The 16,921-nt window shown below is 41.9% G+C and overlaps 1 protein-coding gene and 1 long non-coding RNA gene across 6 annotated transcripts in view; one reads left to right on the top strand and one right to left on the bottom strand.

Moving 5' to 3' along the window:
- Positions 1-15,355, bottom strand: part of LOC149125049 (uncharacterized) — a 117,408-nt gene extending 102,053 nt beyond the window's left edge. For all 4 annotated transcript variants that reach the window (XR_016212014.1, XR_016212015.1, XR_016212016.1 and 1 more), the window contains exons 1-3: positions 15,246-15,355; positions 12,911-12,951; positions 1,170-1,283 (exon numbers count right to left, since the gene is read on the bottom strand). This is a non-coding gene — a long non-coding RNA (uncharacterized LOC149125049). The remainder of the gene's footprint in view (positions 1-1,169; positions 1,284-12,910; positions 12,952-15,245) is intronic.
- Positions 1-16,921, top strand: part of TRPC3 (transient receptor potential cation channel subfamily C member 3) — a 175,292-nt gene that overhangs the window by 45,206 nt on the left and 113,165 nt on the right. The gene's annotated exons all lie outside the window — the stretch shown is intronic.

A 16,921-nucleotide genomic window follows, 5' to 3' on the forward strand; every position in this document is an offset into this window, starting at 1 on the left:
CCACCCTGGATTCTCATCATTTTCTCTTGCTCTAACTACTGCAATAACTCTACAATGGGATTCTGTGTCTCTGTGTCTCTAATCAATTTTCTTTCCACCTCTCCGCATGATTGGCTCTCAGAATTATCTTCATAAAACAAAATCTTATCACACTACTCCCATGCTGCCAGACAATCGATCATACTCCATCAGTAATGAAGGGAAAGTGCTTGAATAGGAAAGGCCAGCATCATCTTGACTTTATACCCCCCATGGCTTCTTGGCAACCTTCTCACTTAAAAGCAGCTTGTCTTAAAAGATGGCTTTTTGTAGCTCAATTGTTTTACTTAAGACTTTAACACTGTGTTTCCCTAGAAGAAATTGGATTTTTGCATTTGGTTTCTCAGTTTTGCAACTTCATTATTTTCTATGGACTGATGCTCAATCAGCAAGGATGTAAAAAGAACCCACAGAACACCCCCAACCAGGTCCTGCGTTATATACCAGGGCTGGCCCAGTGACAGTTCACATGGAACTCATTATTTCATGTAATTCTCTTCACAATTTGGATTTTCCACCCATAGACTGCATCTCCTCCTATTCCTTCTCTTTATTCTATACTTCCCATCCCCCTCCAAAAAATAATTTCAGGTTTTTGATTCCTTTTTAATTTCTATTTTTTTATTTAACTGGTTGAGAGACAGAGAGAAGGATAGTGACACAGAGGGAGACAGACAGAGCACCCTAAATACCCACAACATCTGGGGCAAGGCCAGTCCAAAGCTGGGAGCCAAGAAATCAAATCCAGTTCTCCCACATCAGAGACACGGGGACAATGCTTGAGCTGTCTTCAGGGTACACATTATTAGGGAACTGACACCAGTAACAGACGAGATTTGAACCTAGACACTCCATTATGGAATAGGGTGTCCCAATCACAAACTTCACTGCTAGAACAAACTGGCACCACAGGGTTTTTTGGTGTTTTTTCTTTTTTAACACAAAGATTCCTTTGTTTGCTTGATTATTATTTAATTTATAAAAATCTGTATCCATACAACTTTTAACAAGAAATATATAGCATAAAGTTAAGAATGCTCTAGAAATACATATTTGTATTCAGAATTTTTTTGCAAAAGTCTTTATGTTCTACGAATAGAAAGAATATAAAAGTTTCATGTTAAGATTACTTTGGTCTTTTCCACACACGCTGAGCGGGTCTGCAGATGCCTTCCCTGGAGCAGGAGCTGTCAAACCCCGTGCTCTGTTCCCCTTTTCGTGGTAACCAATAAAGGCCGCTTGTACTGGAAAAAAAAAAAAAAAAGATTAACTCCATATACTAACTAGAGCAAGAGTCTAGTGCCTGTTGGAAAGCAATTAAGGAGAGCTTGAGGTGAGCTTCCTTGAGGAGAGGATTGCTTTGCCTCTCTGTGCAGAGGAAATCGTGTCCTGATCTGCCCACTGAAGACAGAAAAGAGATGCTGTGTCTGAGTCAGAAAACAAGCAGCATTTCTTAAGAGAAGCCCACGCTGTGGTATAGCAGGTAAAGCTGCCAACTATGATACAGGCATCCCATATGTGCACTGATTTGTCTTCTGGCTATTCTACTTCGGATTCAGCTCCGTGCTAATGGCCGGGGGAAAGCAGCCAAAGATGGCACAAATGCTAGGGCTCCTACCAACCATGTGGGAGACCCAAATGAAGCTCCTGGCTCCAGCCTGGCTCAGCCCTGGCCATTGCATTCCCCCATCTGGGCGAGTGAACTAGCAGATAGAAGATATTCTCTCTCTCTCTCCCTCTCTCTCTCTCACTCTCTCTCTCTTTCTCTCTCTCTCTGTCTCCCCCTCTCTCTGTAACTCTGAATTTTAAATAAAAAATAAATCTTAAAAAAAGAGAGAAGTCCAATTGATTCTCAGCATTTTGGCTAAAATCAAATATAAGAGAAGCCCAATATTCTTCTGAGACTAAGCAAGACAAGACAGAGATGATAGGGGAGTTTCAGCTACAAGTGACAAGCCAAATGGTATCTCCACCCACAATGAGGCACTCCCAATCAGACATGTTTATATAGTTCATTCTTTTCCCTGGCACCGAACAGAATGCATAATGCAATAGTTTTATCAAAGGGTTTTAGTGTCAATTATATGTTCAATACCCTTGAATCCTCTAAATGGAGCAATGGCTCTATGAATGAGCTAGAACTATGAAAACTGATGGAAAAATTGAGATATTTGGAAGATTAGTATATATGTAAATTTTAAAATACACTTGAACTGGGACTGGTGCTGTTGCATAACAGGTTAAGTCACCCTGTGTAATGCCAGCATCCCATATGAGTCCCAGCTGCTCCACTTCTGATCCAGCTCCCTGCTGGGAAAGCAGTAGAGGAAGACCTGAATGGGGTTCCAGACTCCTGGTTTGAGCCTGGCCCAGTTCTGGCTGTTGCCATCATTTGAGAAATGAACCAGAGGATGGAAGATCTCTCTCTGCCTTCCTTTCTCTCCCTGTAAGTCTGTCTTTAAATAAATAAATTTAAAAATATATATATGCTTAAACTTCTATCTTGTTTTTTAAAATAGGAAGAGGGGAATGTTCATGGAAACATAGACATAAAGTGCTACACACCCAAGTAATTTAGGCATTAAATAAAATCTGGTCTGATTACTCTTTCACTTTTCATAGACTAAATTGTATTTTTAATTTATCCCTTTAAAAAAAGAACATGGAATTAGGTGTTGTGGCACAGCAGGTTAAGCCACCGCTTGGTATGCTCACAGCCCATCTTGAGTACCAGTTTGAATCCTGACTACTCTGCTTCTGGTCCATCTTCCCATTAATGTACCTGGGAAGCAACAGATGGTGATCCAAGTGCTCGGGTTCCTGCCACCCACATGGGAAATTCAAAATCATTTATGGGCTCCTAGCCTTGGCCTGGCCTAGACCTGGCTATTGTGGGCAGTGAACCATGGATGGAAGATCTCTTTCTCTCTCTCTCTCTCAATCTGTCACTCAACCTTTTAAATTAATTAATCAATTCTTTAAAAAACAATGTTATGTAGAATAAACTTCAGATAGTTTTTTTTCTTTTTCACATAAACTGGTCTAATTTCAATTTGGAAGTTATTGGGATTGAGTAAAAACTGATGCCTTTACACCAAAAAACTAAAAAATTCATTAAGCTAATATTGTTTAAATTGGTAATTAAGAAAGTATGGCGCTAATGTTCTACTGGAAGGGACAACAACATTAAAAAATTAAACAAGACAATGTTTGAAAGTAGTAAGTGGGCTATAAGGAATCAATAAGGTGGCATGGCAATACTAGTATAATTAAACATTTTTAATGTGATTTAAAATTTTAAAAATTTACTTGAAAGGCAAAGAGAGAGGGAGGAATGGTGAGAGGTAGAGAGAGAAAGAAAGAGACAGATCAAGAGAGATCCTTCTGCGAGTTCACTCCCCAAACACCCACAACCGCCAGGGCAGGTCCAGGCCAAAGCCAGGAGCCTGAAGCTCAATCTGTGTCTCCCACCCGAGTGCCAGAATTCAAGTACTTAGGAAAGCAGTGGAAGACGGCCCAAATGCTTGAGTTCCTGCATCCACAGGGGAGACCCAGAAGATGTTCCAAGCTCCTGGCTTCAGACTGGCACAGCCCCAGCCATTGAAGCTATTTGGGGAGTTAACCAATGGATAGAAGATCTTCTACACCTCCCCCCTACACACCCTTTGCCTTTCTAATAAATTAATTAATTAAAAGAGAAGAACTCTAAATGGACACTAGGTAAGGGGGAAGTAGGCGCAGAGACTGCCTTTGCTCTGAAAGCATTTGCCAGTTTGGGTAAATCAGAAGCTGTGTGGTGACAGCTTTTTTGAACAAGGAGGATAGCACAAAATGGAGAATCAGGTAGAAGACCCTCCCCTCATAAACAGAAGTTCACTCTGCAGCACTATACATACAGGAAAGGCGAGAACTGGAAGAGGAGCAGCCCGGGATAAATGGAATCCCCTGGTATAATTGCTGCCTCAATACTTAAACTTGCTTTAAGGTAGAAGGGCCCTCAGAAGTCTAGCAGAAGCAAACAGAAATTCTCCCTGAAGATCAGCAGGCCTTCGACTGTAGTCCTTAAGTTATTTTCATGGATGATTTTTCAAATACATGGTTCTACACACAAAGAAAAAACAGGAACAAAAGGAAACTTGACTTAAGCAAGAATCAACAGAAACAATAAACAGAGCTGCAAAGACTTCAAAGGCAGACAAAAAAAGAACTAAACTGACTCTGTGGAAGTAAATAATACCCAGGGAAGGATCTGATCGCTGCCAGAATTTCAGTTCTCTGATGGCTGTTGAACTGAAGGCTCAGTCCCAAGCTGGCTGTTGGCCATGGGCCACCGTCATTTCCTTGCCACGTGGCCCCTGCCACATGGCATCATGCTTCTTCTAAGCTTGTCAGGAAGAGTTGTTGGCAAGACAGATGTCACTCTCCTAAGTGACCTTATTGTGGAAGTGACATCCCTCCCATTACTTTTGTCATTGTAGTTGGCAAGAAGTCCCAGGTCCTGCCCACTGTCAAGGTGAGAGGATTATCCAAGGGTGTAAGTGCTAGGGGAGGGGGGTCACGGGGATTGTGTCAGAAACTGCCTGTCACACTGTGCATGAGCCATGCTAATGTGTGTTCAGAGGTTGGGGAAACTGGAGAATGGGTGGATCATCTAGCAAGGAATAAAGGGATTGCAGAGTAGAATTAAAAACTCAGCCAGATTTTAACAATCTGAGGTATAATGCTTTTTCGGCAAACTTTGTTGGAACTTTTACTCTGACAGAGTTACAACTCCAATATCAAAATCTGACAAATGTAGTACAAGAAAGAAAACTTCAGACCATTCAGAAAGAGGTAAAATTGTAATACTAGCAAAGAGATTAATCAGTGCAGTAAAAGAACAATAACCACAGTGATGCGTGGTTCTTTCCAAGTATACCAGAAAGGTTCTGTGGGGAGCAACTCGGACTAGACTAAGTTACTGGAATTAAGACTTATCTATGCATCTGCTCTCCCACAATATGGCGCTGGGAGAGGAGTAAACAACTTCTACACAGCTGCCTCCAGTTCGACCAATAACCTGCAGGAGCTGATCCTGCTCCTGATTGGAGGAGAGCAGCGTACTCGGCATGTGGGTAGCAGAGTTGGGATTGGTGGAAGAGGACTATAAAGGAGGAGAGAGACAACATGCACCGGGGAACATCTAAAGGGAACATCCGGATAACATCTGAGCAGCCCCCGAGAGAGCCGGCCGGCGGTGTGCCGCTCCCCCACAGAAGTGGGGAAAGTGGCAGGAGGAACCGCCCTTCCACGGAGGTGGAAGGATCGGCAGCCAACCCGGGAAGAACCAGCAGCAAACCCGGGGAGGGCCGAGCAGACAAAAGAACAGCGCAGGGTCCTGTGTCGTTCCTCCGCGAATGGGGGAGCGACAGGTTCAAGGTTAGAAAATCTATTAACAGGGGCTGCCCCTGTGGTGCAGTGAGTTAAGTTGCTGCCTGTGATGCCACATTCCATATTGGTGCTGGTTCCTGTCCTGGCTGCTCCACTTCTGATTCAGCTCCCTGCTAATGGCCTGGAGAAGCAGTGGAAGATGGCCCAAGTACTTGTGCTCCTGTAGGAGACTTGAATGATGCTCCTGCCTTCTGCTTGGCCTAGTCTCAGCTGTTGTAACCATCTGGGGAATGAACCAGTACTTCTTCTCCTTAACTCTGCCTTTCAAATAAATAAATAAATCTTTTAAAAAACATATTAAGATAATGGTTCAGGAGAAAAATCTCAATCTGTGATCATCTCAACACATACGAAAATTTAAAAGGGCATTTAATAACATCCAATGTCCATTCCTAAATTAAAAGTCTTGATAAAATGGAATAAAAAATGTATATCTTTATTGAATGATTCACATTGTTAGAAGAGTTTTTAGTATGAGAGATGGACAACTTGATGGTTCCAAAGAATGGCATCCCTGTATAATTCCTTTTTCCTTGTCACTTTGTGTCTCCTCCCATCTGGAAGTAAAATCTATTTCCCACCACTTGACTCTGGGCTGGCCTTGTTACTGGCTGTAGCAGACAGAATACAACAGAAGTGAACTCTTGCCAGCTTTAAGCACAGACTTTGAGAACCCTTGCATGCTTCCATTCTCTTTCTTGGAAGCAAAAATCCCTTGGAGCAGATCTAAGAGGTCCCAGCTGACAACCAGCCATGCCCCGGAGGCAGAGTTTCCTGGACTTCGCAGTGGTTGTGGGCAGACACATCCGCCCAGGTCCCACCAGACTAAATTGCTGACTTGATGTGCAGTATCATGAGATAAACAAATGGTTGTTTTAAACCATTATATTCTGAGGTAGTTTGATATGTAACAATGGCTAATTGTTACAGCTAACAAGTCTATGAAAATCCTCAATCAATTACCTCAGTTTAAACATGATAATTTCTGTTTCAGGTTACTTACAGTTCAGTATTCAATTTCTGAATGGTAACAAAGGGAAGTAAGTAATGAAATTGCTACTCTACAAGAGCATTCATTATTGATTTTCACGTCATACGCAGGCTGGTGGTACTTGACTGCTTTTCTCTTCATCAAATTATTTCTTAAGAATGCCTTGATGCATTTAAAAAGACAACTGGACTGAAGGAGAATTTTATCCAATTTCTACCTTTTTTTTCCTTACCCACATCCTGAAATATGGACTCATGATACTTACTCAGGCTTCTTATCAATTTTTTTATTTTTTTTCTTTTTTCTTTTGGCAAGATGCTGTCTATAGGCTACAACACTTTAAATCACAGTGGAGACACTGAATTTTCAGAGGCACAATATTACCTTCATCTTCTGGTTCAAAATCCACCTGCCCCAAGCTTAGTCTAACAGCAGTTGAGACCTTTTCTTCCTTGTTGTGTAATAAAAATGAACTTCTTATATTTACTTCCTTTTGGAAAACATCTGGCATTCCCTATATGATTAAATTATGGCATTGGAAGGATGATTCGGTATGCACCATCTCATTACTACTTAATGCCTTCCATTTTCATTATGTGTTAGTAACACTTTGCATTAAATGTCCCTGTTCATTGTCTGGCGCTGTGCATGATTTGCCATAAAGTAAAACACAACTCAGACATTCCAGATTATCCTTTGATAATTAACTGGTCATTTTAATGATTATGTGCCATAAAAACTGGACCTCTAGTTTAGATTACATGGAGCAACGTAAATCCAGGAAAAGAAACAGTCTATTAAACAGCCAGAATCATAATTGAGAAGTCATTGTGAGCTCCAGCTGCTTATTGAGGAAGAAGTTATGGGCTTTGGGCATCCTTTATGAGATCCCAGTGATGTCATTGAACCCAACATCATTGAAAGGATGAATAATTTAAAATATTCTTAAAATCTCTAAAATTGAGATTTCCCTCTAACCTTACTCCCACCTCTTGAGTTAAATCCTAAGCAAGTGAACAAAAAGCCCCCAGCAGTAGCTATCTTTCTCTTTATTTTTTCTCTGAAAATCTATTTTCCCCCCAATTAACTGAAAGTAAGGTTCTGAAAGTGGGTTCTCCTGGCACTACAACTTTAACATTATATCACTGCCTGGGTTTTTCCCATCTTAGATTTTTAATTTTTGTTGAGCTCTTCTCACAATATTGACCTCACACATATTTATGGAACAACTGTTATGATTATGACAGAGGCCCTGTAGCAGAGTCTATGGGCCTGTGGAAGTGATTCTTTTAGTATCACCAGAAGCATTTTGGCATCTGTTCTGTAACGACCACATTCATAATCTCCTCTCTTTCATAAAAAAGAGAACTACATTTTTGGAGTCAGCTTCTTGGATCTGACTTGACTCTGGCAGGTTCTGATCGTGAGTTGGGAGGACTAGGAAGTTTCAAGGAGTTCCAAGCACAACTCTCTTTTCTTTCCTACCATAGAGATGCACAATTTCACTTGGTCAAAAGCAGTACTACTGTTATTCCCATGAGAGAACGGGGTCTGTTTCAGCAAATGCTTTTCACATGTAACACTTTGCTTTTTATTTCAATTTGCTACAAATATACTCCCCAAACAGCCTGCAAATTGGGAATTATTTCACAGGCAAGATGGTTATGTGGAAAATGTAACACGATGTGAAAAAAGTTCCAACCATTGGGACTAGATTTTATGACAACGATGCAATTCCTCTTAATCATGCTATACTAACACCCAACTAGATATCAGCTTACTCCAGGCTCACCTCCAGAAATTCTCGTTTCTGCACAGTCTATCACCACAATCCTATTTCAGGCCTCACTTCCTCTCCTCTGCTCTATGGCTTTTGGCTCTAACTTGATTTCCCCTTTTCCTGTCTTTCTCAATCCTATTTTTACCTTAATCATTTTGAGGCCAACTTCAATCTTACTTTAACTTTTATATTCATTTTATTTGAAAGGCGGTGAGATAGAGACAAGACAGAGAGAGATTTTCCATTGCTGGTACTCTTCTCAAATAAAGGCTGAGTCAGTCCAAAGGCAGGGACTGGAACTCAAGCCCAGTCTTCTACATAGATGGCAGGGACCCAAGTACTTAAGTCATTGTCTGCTACCTCCCAGGGTGTTCATTAGCAGAAAGTTGGAATCAGAAGTGGAGCCAGGACTTGAATCCAGACGTTCTTAAAATGGGAAGCACACGTACCAAGAGACAACTTTACTGCACCAAACACTTGCCCCAAGACCAACATCAATCTAAACACTGACTTACTTAAAATCTGTTAGTTGTCCTCTGTTATTTACATGACAAGATGCGAACCCCTTCCATGGTGCTCACAACACTGTCCAGATACACTTCTTTCTCTGAGGTCAGTCACTTACCATCCCACCCTCTCGCAGCCTGTGGCAGCAGGAAAATGACCTATCAATTCTTTGTCTATCCATCTGTACTTCTTTGCCCTTCTGCCTTAGAACTTTCACTTCCCTTGAACAGAGACATCCTTCCCAATCCTTTAAGTATGAATTCTAACCATTATTCACAGGTTAAACCAGATGCCACCTTATTCCCAGCGTCTCTCTGATATCCCCACGTAAACATCACTGAATCCCACTTCCACAGCATAGGTTGCAGAAAGAACCATTGTCTTCATAAATCCAGCTTAAATCACCCTGAGCTCCACCTCACATAACTGCAGAGCATCCTTTCCCCCAGAGAACTCTCCCCCCAAGGTAACTCCAGCAGCCCCAAGCAGCTGGCCATGTAATTACTCTTATCCGCAGGAGGAAAAAGAAATAGAAAACCTGCTCCATCAGCGAAGGGATGCTTCCCTGCCACTCTCATTATCACACTGTAGTTTGGGGGAAAACCCTTGAATCTGGTTATTCCTATGCTGCACCTCACAGCCATTGCTCAAGAACCACCATCATCCTGCACCAAAACCATAACCGACCAGCAGGTACAATGCTGATCCTCTAAAGAAATGCCCTTGAGCCCCTGGAGGTTATACTACTGAACAGTTTCCCCACCTAGAGGAGCAGAAGGAAAAGCCCCTCTACCCACAGGCATGTGAGGTTGCCTTCAGCCCCCATCACTCCTTTTTTTTTAATATTTATTTATTTATTTGAAAGTCAGAGTTACAAAGAGACAGAGGCAGAGAGAGAGAGAGAGAGAGAGAGAGAAGTCTTCCATCTGCTGATTCGCTCCCCAAATGGCCTTAATGGCCAGAGCTGGGCTGAACTGAAACCAGGAGCCTGGAGCTTCTTCCAGGTCTCCCACATGGGTGCAGGGGCCCAAGAACATAGGCCATCTTCTGTTGCCTTCCCAGGCCATTGCAGAGAGCTGGATTGGAAGTGGAGCAGTCAGGACTCGAACCAATGCCCAAATGGGCTGCCAGCACTGCAAGTGGCAGCTTTACCCACTATGCCACAGAGCCAACCCCAAGCCTCCATCATTGCTAATGGAGCTGCTCTTCAGTTCCTTGGTTCCTCATGTCAATAGCACAGTACACAGAGAGCTTCTGTAACCCAAGTTACTGCAGGCAGTGCCAGAATAGCTCACACATGAGGGCCTTACAACTTAGCCTTACACTGTAGACAGAGCTGTCCATCCCATGCCACCTGACTTGCATCCCACTTCCACGACCAAAGCTTTGCATCACCCTCCCTTCAGTTACATGTGCCTTCCAGGTAATTATTCAAATCCTTACAACTAAAGTGCCTTTAGTTGTAAGTATTAAAAAAACATCCAAACAACAAAGGAATCTGCAGGATGACATAACTAGAAACTGAGATAAAACAGTTTTGAGGATGACTTAATCCAGTAGATGGACCCAGTTCTTTGTAATCCTCTGCTCTGTCTTCCTTTTCGTACTGACCTCACCCGTAAGGCTGGTAAACTTATAAATCTGAGCTTTACACCCACATATGACCAGGCTGCTTCTGCAAGTGGCCTGGAGTAGTAGGCAAAAAATGTTCCATAAATCCCAGCAAAGCTTACCAGAAGCTCCGTTTCAATACCATTAGTTGAAATGGAAACTTCCATTCCCAGGCCAATCTCTGACAGGGGAACCAAGACCACCAATCAGAACCCCCACCGGGGGGTCACATGGGCACCACAGGGAGCGGTGGACACCTGAACAAAACTGAATTGGCAGGAACAGCAGGAAAGTGTCGAGCAGGCAGGAAAGAGTGTCGAGCAGGCCACTGTCTGCTTTACTAGAGAGGGAGGTCGCTAGTGCTGTACAATAGCTGCCTTCTTTCTGAACTGGTGATGTGGAGAACGTCTCATGTACACTGATTAAAATCTTAGATACTGCAATATTACTCATTTTTTTAAAGAAAAAGCTTTTTGAATCTTACAAGCACAATATTGAGCAAAAGAAGGCAGACACAAAAGAGGATATGTACTGTATAATTTCTTTTATATAAAGTTCAAAAACACTGCTGTTACAGAAATAAGGGGATAATGACTGGAAAGGGGTATGAAGAGGGATTCTGGGAGAATAGATGTACATAGATGGTTTATATGCTTGTAAAATGTATGTTCTGCTTCAATTTAAAAGTTAAAGATGGATGGGCATTTTGCCTAGTGATTAAGATGCTTGTTGGGATGCCTGCATTCCATATTGGAACGCCTGGTTACAGCTTCCCGCTACTGTGCATCCTGAGAGGTAGTGGATGATAGCTCACGTGGTTGGGCCCCTGCCAGCCATGTGGGAGACATGGATTGAGTTCCTGGATCCCTGATTCAGCCTGACCCAGCCCTGGCTGTTGTGGGTATTTGGGGAACGATCCCACGGATAGGAGCACTTTGTCTCTCTGCCACATGTTCTCTCTCTCTAATAAATAAATAAATAAAACTTATTTTTAAAAGTTTAAAATGAAAAAATTAGTGTAAAGTATTGTGTAAACTGCTACAGACCAAGATACATAATACACACCTGTCAGGATTTAAGGAATTTATAGCTGAGCAAGGGTCACATAAATCAATAATCCATTATTATACAGTGTTAGGACTTGCCTTTTGATGGGGAACATCAAAACCCAAGGTCAGGTAAGACTTCCCAGAAAGGCTGACATGTAAACTGGAACAAATTGTTTGAGTGTAAGTTGGCTTGGTCAGGGATAAACACAAAGACAAGAGAGCACCAAGAATAGCTGGGTATGGCTGTGTCTGTTTCAGAAGAGTAAATGTAGAAGGAAGAGCTATCAAGGAGGTGGGTTTTGTCCTCAGGACAAAGGGAAGTCATGGAGGGGGCCATCATCAAGATCCATCGTCAGATAAGAACATAGTTGGCACCTATAATAAAGGGACCTCTGTGTGTCTAAGACTGGAAAAAGCATCCACCAAGAAATTGACAAGCATCATGGCTTAGCTGAAAAGGATTGGTGGGAAGGTAATGGTCCTGCAAGTGAGATTATGTCCATCTGCGCCCCCTTTTCCTACAGTCTTGAGCTGCATCCTTAGTCAAGGTGCAGTGCAGAAGAGGAAAAATGCTGTTTCCTGTTTAGGACAGGGGAGGCAGATGCTTCCATTTTACACTACTTAATAATCTCATTGAATACATCCCCATGCTATAGCTATTCTTATCCCAGTTTAAGAGGGAGTTGGGAATAGCAGAGCTGAGCTTCAAACCCCAGACTCTGAGACCTTGCTGCAAACCCTTCCTGTGGTGGGCCAGGAAGGACTGAAAGCGCCACTTCCTGGGAGGCTGATCTCCCTCATCTGTAAGGTGAAGGATTTGCCCCTGTGGTATCCAAGGTCCTTTCTAGTTCCTCCCAAGATTCCATACTATAATTAGGACACAAATCCTTCCTCCAGAGAGCGAATGAAAAAGTATGTTTCTAAAACACTTCTTTTGCAAATTCTTCGTGATAAGTTATGTTCTGCTTTTGTTATTTTTTTTATAAATAAGAGGAGGTTGGGCTTTCAGATATTCCTTTCCACATTTTACAGGAAAAAAATTACTTTAATGGTAATTAGGGATCTACAGGCTTTTAAAATCCAGACCTCTATATGTTATAAAGCAATAATATAAGTAATTTCCATAAAATATCCATAGAAAAAAACTACCCCACTTGACATAATGACTTTACAGAAATACTTAAGCATAATGGATTGCTATTTTTTGTCATTAGAGTCACTGTTAATTACCTCTTCTTTCCTAACTCCTATGAGCCTCACAAACTTATTCTTTCTTGATGTGTCCCAATCCAGAATAAAAATGACATTGCTAGTACATTAGCATCCAATGTCCTGGTACTGCAGTTGATGTAAATTTGCTTGTTTTTCTATTACTGACATCAAATGAACACTCAGTGACAGAAAAACCAAGAGACTTCATGTGATCTTACTCTTTTCTCCTTAGTAAAGGCAATGACATTGTAACCTAAGAATTCTATGTATATCCATGTTTGAAAGACATACCTTAAGTGGTTAGCAGTGGACCCCATAGGGAGGAAGTGGAGCTGTGGGAAAAGGTGGTGAAAATCAGATTTTACTTTACTTAAAATACTTTCGTATTGTCAGAATAAATTTTTTTACAGTTAAAATGTCTTCACATATTCATAAGTAATTCTTGAAAAATAAAGAATACCATTTTCCTAGCTTTCAAAGTTCATAAGAATTAAATCATTCTGGGGCGGGTGTTGTAGCGCAGTAGGTTAACACCCTGGCCTGAAGCACCAGCATCCCATATGGGCGCTGGTTCGAGACCCGGCTGCTCCACTTCCAATCCAGCTCTCTGCTATGGCCTGGGAAAGCAGTATAAGATGGCCCAAGTCCTTGGGCCCCTGTACCCGCGTGGGAGACCTGGAAAAAGCTCCAGGCTCCTGGCTTCGGATTGGCGCAGCTCCGACCGTTGCCACCAATTGGGGAGTGAACTATTGGATGGAAGACCTCTGTCTCTGTCTCTGCCTCTCCTCTGTCTGTGTAACTCTGACTTTCAAATAAATAAATAAATCTTAAAAAAAAAAAAAGAATTAAATCGGCTGGCGCAGTGGCTCACTAGGCTAATCTTCCACCTTGCGGCGCTGGCACACCGGGTTCTAGTCCCGGTCGGGGCACCGGATTCTGTCCCGGTTGCCCCTCTTCCAGGCCAGCTCTCTGCTGTGGCCAGGGAGTGCAGTGGAGGATGGCCCAAGTGCTTGGGCCCTGCACCCCATGGGAGACCAGGGGAAGCACCTGGCTCCTGGCTTTGGATCAGCACAGTGCACCGGCTGCAGCGCGCCTGCCCTGGCAGCCATTGGAGGGTGAACCAATGGCAAAGGAAGACCTTCCTCTCTGTCTCTCTCTCTCACTGTCCACTCTGCCTGTCAAAAAAATAAAAAATAAATAAATAAATAAATGAATTAAATCATTCTGAAAATTTATGTAGCTCAGTAATGACTATATCTAATGAACTCTGCAATAAAATAAATTGCATGTTTTACAACCATTCCTTATAACAATATTTCATGTTGAAATTCCTATTTTTCAAGAGTTTAAACCTTATAGCAAGAAGGGAGCATGACAAAGAAAATATCTCTATTAGAATAGTCCCTATACATGCAAAAGACCAATGACACACACAAGTTCTCACATGGAAAACCAAAAAATCTCTGGGCAATACCAGCAATGCCCTGGAGCAGTGAATGCCTATGAGGAGTGAACTGGGAGTTGGGCAGCTGAAACTGCCATCAGACCTTCCACAATTAGATTCAGTTCTCAATAAATGCATTGAACGCCACATTATGAATTAGGGAGACACAGACGAATAAGATATAGCCCTTCAGCACCAAGTTGGCTGACTGATCTCAAGTAAACCCAGTGCTCTACCATCAGGGATATTAATGTATAAAGGGGAGAGTAGTTAATTCTGCCCTGGGAGAGGTAAGGCAGTATGGTTAGGGAAGGCTTTCATGGTGGGTGACTTTCAACTGGGCTTGAAGGACACATGGGATTTCTCCAGGCAGGAAAGAGAGTGGGGATTATTATTTTTTGGAATGAGGGGCATATCAGTGTGAAGCCTATAGCACAAAGGCAAGTAGACTCTAGGTGTGTCAAATGCATGTTGACCAGATTCAGAGACAGGGTATGGTAAGGAGAGGATGATGAATTCATGAGAAGGAGCAGGGCAGGAATTGGAATAGTTACTTAGGGCTGAGTTCAATTTGAGAATTACAGCAGCCTACATACTCCGATTGGCTCTCCATTAAAATGCCCCCAACATCTCAGTAAATCATAAAAAATCCTGTGTTTCAAAGAATTGTTCAGTTCATAAGAAATCAAGAGAAATAACCTATGGCTAAGCTGTTGTCCTCCAGAAACAAAAACAATGAGTTGAAATGGAAATGGTGAGAACACCTTCACTAATCTGACGTTACAATTGAAGCTTGTACCAGCACCGGGATCAGAATACTAAACCTAGTTCTCATTCCAACCCCAGCTCCCAGAGAAGAGTTTAACTTGCAATTTCAACATCTAAAACTGGATCCCCAGAATGGTTAGACAACCTCCCATATCAGTAGAGCCTCCTGGCCTCCATCAGAAAAAAAAAAATGCAAATCTTTGTACTTTTCTCTGAAAAGTAATCCCACCTTAGCCTCAAAGACTATACTCAATCTAATATATGCTTATAATGAAAATAAATAAATAAATAATACATTACTGACATCCAAAGGGAAAGCCACCATATAGTAACAAATATAGACCCTCAAAACTCAGTTTTGGGGGCCAGCATTTGCCCTAGTGGTTAAGAAACCCACATCCCACATCAGAGTACCTTGATTCCATTCCTGCCCCCAGCTCCTGACTCCAGCTTTCTGTAATGCAGGCCCTGGAGTCAGCAGGGGTGGCTCAGATAACTAGGTTCCTGCTCACCTGTGAGACACTGGGATTGAGTTCCTGGTGCCCTGCTTCAGTGCCAGCTGGGTGTCATTGAGGACATTTGGGGAAAGCTCTTTGTAGATCTGCCTCTCACACTCTGTTCACTCAAATAAATAAATGAAACAAAAAACAACTTTTAACATTGTAAGCAGTGATTACAGAGTATAAAATAACTGTGGGAGATAGTTTTACAAGTAAAAGGTGGAATTTCAAAAATGAACAAGAAACATAAATTTTCAGAAATCACCACACAGGCTTGAAAAATAATCCAATAGAACATTGAGAAATTAAAAAAATAATTACATATGATAAAAACTTAATTGATGAGTTATGTGGCCCATAAAAACAGAGCAATAATTAACTTACTAGAGTAATTTATGGCATTTATCATTTTCCATATTCTATATACTCTCCTCACTTATTGTGTCTTTCACTTATTCCCTATTTCCCCATTTTTCTCATTAAATGCAATCTCCTCCTGGGCTAGGAAGTATTTATTGTGTTCACGAAGACATCCTTCCAAGTGCCTAAAACAGTCCTTTCTGCCTAACAGGTGCTAAATAAATATTTGTTATATAGATGACTGTAACTGTCCAGAATGCATCAAAGAGATTAGAAGAAATGAAAAATATGAAGGAGGTATTAAGGGGTACAGAGAACAGAATGAGAAAGGTTTAACAAACGCCTGATTAGAATTCCAGAACCAGCAGCCTCTTAAGGCGATCAGTTTTAAGAAAAAGTACACGAGGAAGTTGAGGCTCTAAAAACTGATTCCTTAAATCTATATGTGCCCAAGGACCCTGTGTTCCCCAGAGTTACACGAAGCAGTCTGAAGGCTGCTCACGAATGAGTGCATGAGGTGATCTGTACAAAATGTTTCCAACAGCAATATTTGTACCAGGAAAAAGACTGCATCAGATTCCATTGTATTTTCTTTATTTCCTGTAAGAAAATAGAAAAATCAGTATGTTGACCAAATTGGATATTATACAATAATAAAGACAAAAGACCTGCTACATTAAAATAACGGATGGATTTGGTTCACTCCCCAAATGCCCTCAATGACACCCAGCTGGGGCTGAAGCCAGGCACCAGGAACTCAATCCCAGTGTCTCACATGTAAGGCAGGAATCTAATCATCTGGGCCATCCCTGCTGACTCCCAGGGCCTGCATTATAGAAAGCTGGAGTCAGGAGCTGGGGGCAGGAGTGGAATTGAGGTACTCTGATGTGGGATGTGGGTTTCTTAACCACTAGGGCAAATGTTGGCCCCCAGTATTGACAGTTTTGAGGATCTCAATATTTGTTGCTATATGGTAGCTTTCCCTCTGGGCGTCAGTAATGCATTATTTATTTATTGTAAATGCTGAGTGAGAAAAGGTGAATTACAGAAGATGATGCCACTTTAATAAAACTTAAAGAAGGAGGTAACTTTCTCTGAAGGGAGGAGAGAACTTCCACTTTGACTATGACCTTGTCGGAATAAGATCGAAGTCGGCGAACTCAAAAGGCTTCCATAGCCTTGGCAACTCATGACTAGAGCCTAGGGAGATTACTGACGCCATAAACAAGA

The sequence above is a fragment of the Oryctolagus cuniculus genome, chromosome 8 (assembly GCF_051225735.1).
Source record: "Oryctolagus cuniculus isolate XC-2025 breed Fujian yellow rabbit chromosome 8, ASM5122573v1, whole genome shotgun sequence".
Lineage (NCBI taxonomy): Eukaryota > Metazoa > Chordata > Mammalia > Lagomorpha > Leporidae > Oryctolagus > Oryctolagus cuniculus.